General features: G+C 33.0%; 1 pseudogene; it reads left to right on the top strand.

Moving 5' to 3' along the window:
• The first annotated feature begins 1,074 nt into the window (after nucleotides 1–1,074).
• LOC124967033 (60S ribosomal protein L21-like) lies at nucleotides 1,075–1,550 on the top strand (annotated as a pseudogene).
• Nucleotides 1,551–7,382: the final 5,832 nt, after the last annotated feature.

Below are 7,382 nucleotides of genomic sequence, written 5' to 3'. Positions count from 1 at the left end.
TGTCAGAACAATAAAGAAATATATATGTTGGAGAAATATTAAGAGGTATGAATGTTCAAAATTCACAATAGAACCTCCAGAATAGAGGAACAAAGTGAATGAAGAATATAAAAAATATTTTTAAAAAAATCAGAATTTATCAAAATTAAAGAAAAATGAAGTCTAAGAAACACATGTTAAATAATGTAAAATATAAATTTTAAATTTTAAAATCATTTGGAAGAAAAATGGTATCAGAATTTTTTTTAACTTTCAATGTTACTTCGTAGTTTCATACAATTTTTGCTACAGATTTATTGAGAAATAATTTAAATAATATACAATTCAACCATTTAGTATGTCCAATTTAATGTTTTTAATATATTCACAGATTTGTGTAATTATCATTGCAATTCTTTTTCATTATCCCAAGAAATCTCATACCCATTAGAAGTCATTAATTTTTTCCAACCTCATCAGTCACAGATAACCACAAATCTATTTTGTTTCTATTGATTTGTTTCTTTTGGATATTTCATACAAATGAACTGAGTCCTTTTTGCTTGGTGCAATGTTTCAAGGTTCATCCATGTTGCAACACTTATCAGTACTTCATTTGTTTTTATGGTTATATAATATTTTTGTATGGATATAAATACACATTTTATTTACCTGTTTATCAGTTGTTAGACTTTTGGGATGGTTCCACTTTTTGCTTATTCTAAATAATTCTGTCATGAACATTTACACGCAAGTATTTTGGGAGAAATGTTTACATTTTCTTAGTTATATATCTAGAAGAGGAACTGCTGGGTCATATGTTAATTCCATGCCTAACTATTTGAGAAATTGCCAGGTTTCCCAAAAAGGTATACGTCACATCCTCCCCAATAATTGCTATTTATTATCTGAGATTTTTAGAGTACCCCAGTGAGTGTAAAGTAGTATTTTAAATGGTTTCAGTTTGCATTTTCCCAATAAATAATGATATTAAGTACATTTTCATGTGCTTTCTGGCTATTCGTATATCTTTTACTATTAAGATTCTTTCTTGCCTTTCGCCTGGAACTGTCAATCTACCAGTAATTCGCCAAAATGATGAACACAAAGGGAAAGAAGAGAGGAACCTGATATATGTTCTCTAGGCCTTTTAGAAAACATGGAGTTGTTCCTTTGGCCACATATATGCGAATCTACAAGAAAGGTGATATTGTAGACATTAAGGGAATGGGTACTGTTCAAAAAGGAATGCCCCATAAATGTCATCATGGCAAAACTGGGAGTCTACAATGTTACCCAGCATGCTGTTGGCATTGTTGTGAATAAGCAAGGGCAAGATTCTTGTCAAGAGAATTAATGTGCATATTGAGCATATTAAGCACTCTAAGAACTGAGACAGTTTCCTGAAATGTGTGTAGGAAAATGATCAGAAAAAGAAGGAAGCCAAAGAGAAAGGTACCTGGGTTCAGCTGAAACGCCAGCCTGCTCCACCCAGAGAAGCACATTTTGTGAGAACAAATGAAAAGGAGACTGAGCTGCTAGAACCTATTCCCTATGAATTTATGGCATAATAAATGTAAAAAAAAAAAAAAAAAAAAAAAAAAAAAAAAGCCTGTGAACTTAAAAAAAAAAAAAAAAAAAAAAAAGATTCTTTCTCCATTTTAAATCACACTTTGTATTATCAAGTTGTAGGGACCAAAATGAGTTTTGTAGTTTTAAATGGATTGCATGCAAGGAAACAGAAGGTTCACTGAATGCAAAAACACGCTACAGATTATCTTCAAAGTTTGAAGTATAATAAAACTAATAAATTCAACCTTAGAGTTACCTTCCCAACAGACAATGTTGAACTTTATCTGACACTTATGCTCCTGAAAAATAGTAATGGTAAAGAATTCACATGAATTTCATGTTCAAAGAAGTGGTTAACCACAAAGGACCATTTTTCATGAGTAGATTCCCAGATAAGTCTTGTCTCCATCTCTCATTACAACTCTTTTCTCTATTGACCTTTGTAAAACCAAAGATATCTTTCCATTCTTTGAGATTTTTCTCAGTGGATGTTCTCCCAATTGCACTATTCAGCTTCTTATTATGAATGAATAATATTGCTTAACAAGGAATAATAACATATACTTATGATAATATTGGACATCAAGTTGTTTAGAAGAGATGAAAACAAACTTGTAGATTTTGTTAAAGTTTAACAAGGAGTGTACAAAGTACTAAGTCTAGATATAACTAAAAAATTCAAGCCTTAGTGTCTATGTGAAAATTAAATACTATTACTAGAAAATATAAACACATATGTATCATTCACATTGGTAAGATTGGAATAATTAATATAAACATTATTCAAGTTTAACAAAAGACAAAACAGTAATATTTTTTATTTAAAAATCAACTGAAAATTTCTAAATATATCTTTACAAATATCTGCCTGAAATAAAGATGAAAATAAATATATTGCAAAAGATATACAACCCTAATTCCCTGGATGTTCTATCTGTTCTCTATACATAAATTAAGATTATTCTATAAGAATACACCAAAATCTTGAAAGATAACCTCATTATAGGTCAAATAACCTTTTATAAAATGTTTTTCATTAGTGCATTATTATTATATGTAATAGTAGAGTTCATTTTGATGTGATCATAAATGCATGGACTATAATTTACTCAATTTAGTCCCCAGAACTTTTTCTTTTACTTCTTTATTACCTCTCCTTTTTCTCCTTCCTGTGCACTATTGGTCTTCCTTCTACGTGTTTGTTATCATTTAATGGGTACTTTATAGACACACATAACAAATGGAATCATCGTGTTATATTCATATAGGTACATAGCATAATTTTGTCAATTTCATTTCACAATTCCTTTCTTTTCCCATCCCAAATGAAGCTCTTCATGGATAATTAATTGTTTAAATTTGGTAGTATTATGGGGTGCAACTTAAGAACAGACCCATCAACACTGAGAAGTCCAAATTTGAGAGTCTTTATTAAGCTGGCTGGCTGACTGTCTCACACAATGCTCCAAAAAGTGGCTATTGGGAGAACAGCCCCAACCATAGGGTTGTAGATGTTTTTATACCAAAAATCACATCAATCATAAGTATCTGTTGCTATGATTAGAAATTACAAACTAACATCATGAGATCATCAACAGAGGGGGAAGTGGGTCAAAGTGACCCTTTCCTAGGTACAAACTAAAGAGTGGTTGCTAACATCCACACAATCATCATTTACATGGTACGTTGTTTAGGAGCAATAGGAATCAAAAGAGAGAAATATTTCTTTACATAGGAATTGTCATTCTGTATTGTTAAACACGTCACACTAAGTAACTGATGATGGGCACAGAGGCGGGGTGTTCCCATGGGAGAAGCTTATTTCCTACATAACTTGGAGTCTCAGAGCAAAATGGAGTCTGTTTAGTCATTTCCCTTAGCATCTGGCCTATAACATTCTCATGGAGTCAGATCTGTCAGCTCATCACAGGAGTAATTTATTTATATTACTTGTGTACTTATTTGAAACAGAAAAATAGACAAAAGAAAAAGTTTTCCATTTGATAGTAAGTAGTAAAGTTGAGAATTTTCAAGGAATTTTTCTTTGTAGGAATTCACAGTACTTTTAAAATATAAGTATTTTTGCATATATTTTAAGATAAAGTTTTAAACATGTAATTACTTATAGAAACGACAAAAGCATTCTGAAAATCTAAAAGCACTAACTTGAAAAGTGATCATAGGATTGTAAATTTGTCTTTTTTAGATTCTTCTTAAACTACTTAAAAGCCTAAAGTGATAGCTATTTTTAAACCATTTTGTCCTATAACCCTAGATGTGGAACACATATAAAAACCTAAATACATAATATATGATATGCATGAAGACTTTATATTTATATATTATATAAAATAATATAATTGTATAATATATAAATTCTATAATAGTATAATTATATAATATATGACATGTAAGAAGAATGGGAATGTAATTATATCATGACATAACAATTAATTTGTAATAATTAATTGATAGTTAATTTGGATTCATTTACATTTAAACTAATTGGTTAAGTGAAGAAATTGATGTAAATCTAAATCTAATTTACACAAATAAATTCAGGGAAGACAAGTGGAAATAAATCTTATGGAGCTATAACAATACTGAAATGAAGAAGTTAGATCAGAAGCAACTTATTGATATGAACTAACAAAGCAGGGATTTTGAATTTATTATTGCAGTTAAAGGAGTTTGAAAGAACTCTAAAATTTGAGTTGCTTGACTGAAATATGAGCCAAAAGGTGACCTACCGAGAACAAGTTGAAAATGTTAGATCTGCCTTGGCTGAACGCAGAGGAAATTATTAAAAGCTTTAGTGAGACTGAAATGTTGAATTGGTTTGTATCTTAAGACCTACTCACCCACGCTGGGATGACCATAAGACTGAGACTAACATCGAGCCATAACTGTGAGAAAAACTTGTAAGAGGTCCCAGAATTCTCTGTAGGCAAGACCTTACAATGAGGACATTTGTGGGTCACAAAGTGATATTCTAAATACAATGTGGGGTAAATAGGACTCAAGGTTGCATGGGTAAGTGGCAGGGCTCAAAGGACAGAACAGAGGAAGTTATGTCAAAGGCCAGCAAGTCAAAAACAATCTGAATTTTCTGACTTTCACAGACATATGGAGATGGCTCTCTCATTATGGTTATCCCAGAAGTGAAATAGACAGGAAGGCAACTTACTAAACTATTACTCCATCTACATCAGCAAAAGTGTAGCCTTAATCATAAAAACACAGTCATAGGCTCACTTTTTTTTTCTTGAGAGTCTTTCAATGTGGAGTTTATTAACATTTTTCTCTTAATTAGGCTCTTAGTTTCAATATTAGAATACTTAATCAGGAATTTTAAATGACTTTATTAATAATTGAGAATGTAGTGATGAGTAATACATATTTGCTTCATTTTTATGCACAATATTGTGTGAGTGTTGTATGTGTATATTTTATATTTTGTTTACATACATAGTTTTAATATGGTTTTAAGTTAAATATTTATCCCCCAAAAGTTTATGCATTTCTACAGTACTCATAACTAAAACTCAAATAAAAACAAATGTAGAAGGTTCTTATATTAATTGCCATACGTTCTTAATTAATTGCCAAACTTGACCCATATTATAGACCCAGAACCCATTGAACAAAAAGGAGCCTGGGACCCTGAGGAAAAATCCCAGTATACTACCAAAAATTCATAAGGTTAGTGTTTCTGGCAGCCTTCTGTACATAGACTTACAACCTTTTACCAGGGTCAGTGCACATTAGGAGAAAGGAAATAAACAGATCTTGAGGGGGGACTAATGCACACTGGCTTTGAAAGGACACTATATCCAGGAGACCCAAAATATCAGCTTAAGGCCTTATGGAGGTCAGATGTTCAATAGAATTTTAGTCCATATCCATCTCACAGTGAGCCCTCGCAGTACTTGACCCCTTCCTATGGTTATTTCCTTAGTTTGAGAATGCATAATTGAAATATACCAACTCAGCTCCTGGCAGAATCCCCATATTGGTTTTATGACCTGTGGGGTAAAATGTGTTATGGAAGCAAAGGTAAATGGGAGTCACTATACTTGTTCCTACATAGGAAAATACTAAACCTAAAGCAATATCTTATTCCTAGAGGAATTATAGAGATTAGTGCCACCATGAAGGACCTGAAAGGTACAAAGTCTGTGGTTCTCAACACATCCCCATAAAACTTTCCTATTTGGTTCAGGTAGAAGATAGACATATCTTGGTGAATAATAGTGGATTATCATAAGCTTATTCAAGTGGTGACTCTAATTGCAGTTTTTGTCTCAGATATAGTTGTATGCCTTGGGCAGATTTACAAAATCTCTGGTACCAAGTATACAGCCAGTGAATTGGCAGGTACTTTTTTCTCCTTTCCTGTCAATAAGGACCAACAAAGGTAGTTTGTTTTCAGCTGGAAAGTTCAGCAACAAACTTTTAACTGTCCTACTTCAGGGATGTATCAGTTTCCCAACTCTAGGTTACAATGTAGTTCTTAGGGATCATGATTATCTTTTACTTCTATCAGATATAATATTGATCCATTATATTAATAACATGCTAATTGGACTTAATAAGCAAAAAGTGGCAATCTATTCTATAATTATTGGTGAGTCACTTGTATGTCAGAGAATAGGTAGGAATTGAATTCTTATAAAATTCAGAGGCTATATAGCTCAGTGAAGCTTTTAGGGTTCCAGTATGTATGACATATCAATATATTCCCTACAGGGTGAAAGATATGTTACTTTATCTGGTCCTTCACATACCAAAAGAGATGCACAATATCTACAGGGCCTATTTGGATTTTGGAGGCAACATATTCCCATTTTTCAAAGTGTTACTCCATCCCATTTACTGAGTTTCTCAAAAGACTACTAATTTTGAGTGATACCAAAAATAGCAGAAAGTTTTCCAATATGTCCAGGATTCTGTACAAGCTACTCTTTTACTTAAGCCATATGATGTAGTATATCCAATGGGCTTAAAGTTTCAGTGTCACAGAGATACTTGTTTTATCACTTTGCAATCTGCTATAGATAAGTCACAGGACTGGTCCTCAGGATTTTGAAACAAGGACTTGCCGTCCTCTACTATTCTTTTGAGAAAAAGCTTTTGGCTGCCTACTGGACCTTAGCGACTACATGCTTATTCATGGGAAAGGTCCCCATGCAAATTGGCTTTTGCATCACGAACTCAATGTTATCTGACCCATCAAAACGTAGATTTGAGAATGAACAGCATCACTCCAACATCAGATGGAAGTGAAATATATGTGATTGGACCTGAGCAGGCCCTGAAGACATAGAAGTAGCCCCAACATTGCCCACTCCTTCTACCATGCCTTTTCTCTTTCATTCTGCATCTGTGGCCTCATGAATAAATCCCTACAATCAGTAAACCAAGGAAGAGACTACAAGAGTCTTTCTTCCAAATGGTCCTTCATGATGTGCAGGCACCACAAAAAGTATTTAGTTGCAGCCCAATAACTCCTTTCTGGAACATCTCTAAACGATTGTAATGAAGGGAAATTCTGCCAATGGGAAAATCATCTAAGTAGCTCAGGACTTTGTTTGGATAGAGAAATGGTCAAACATGCATTTCCATGCCTGTTTGTGAATTATGGTCAATGGTTTTGTCTCAGGAGAAGTGGTATCTCTGAAGAAGAGTCATAGGAATTTCCAGAAATAAGAGGGACTTAACTTAGGACCACTGGGGTTCATGGCATATATGATGGAAAAATATTTCAGCACATGCCAATCAGAGGCATGGGTAGAAGTTTATTTAAGAAAGTAGATACACAGTAGGGGTTG

Source organism: Sciurus carolinensis, chromosome 1 (assembly GCF_902686445.1).
Source record: "Sciurus carolinensis chromosome 1, mSciCar1.2, whole genome shotgun sequence".
In the NCBI taxonomy this organism is placed as follows: Eukaryota; Metazoa; Chordata; class Mammalia; order Rodentia; family Sciuridae; genus Sciurus; species Sciurus carolinensis.
The sequence above is the reverse complement of the archived record's forward strand: the minus strand, read 5'-3'. Positions and strand labels throughout refer to the sequence as shown.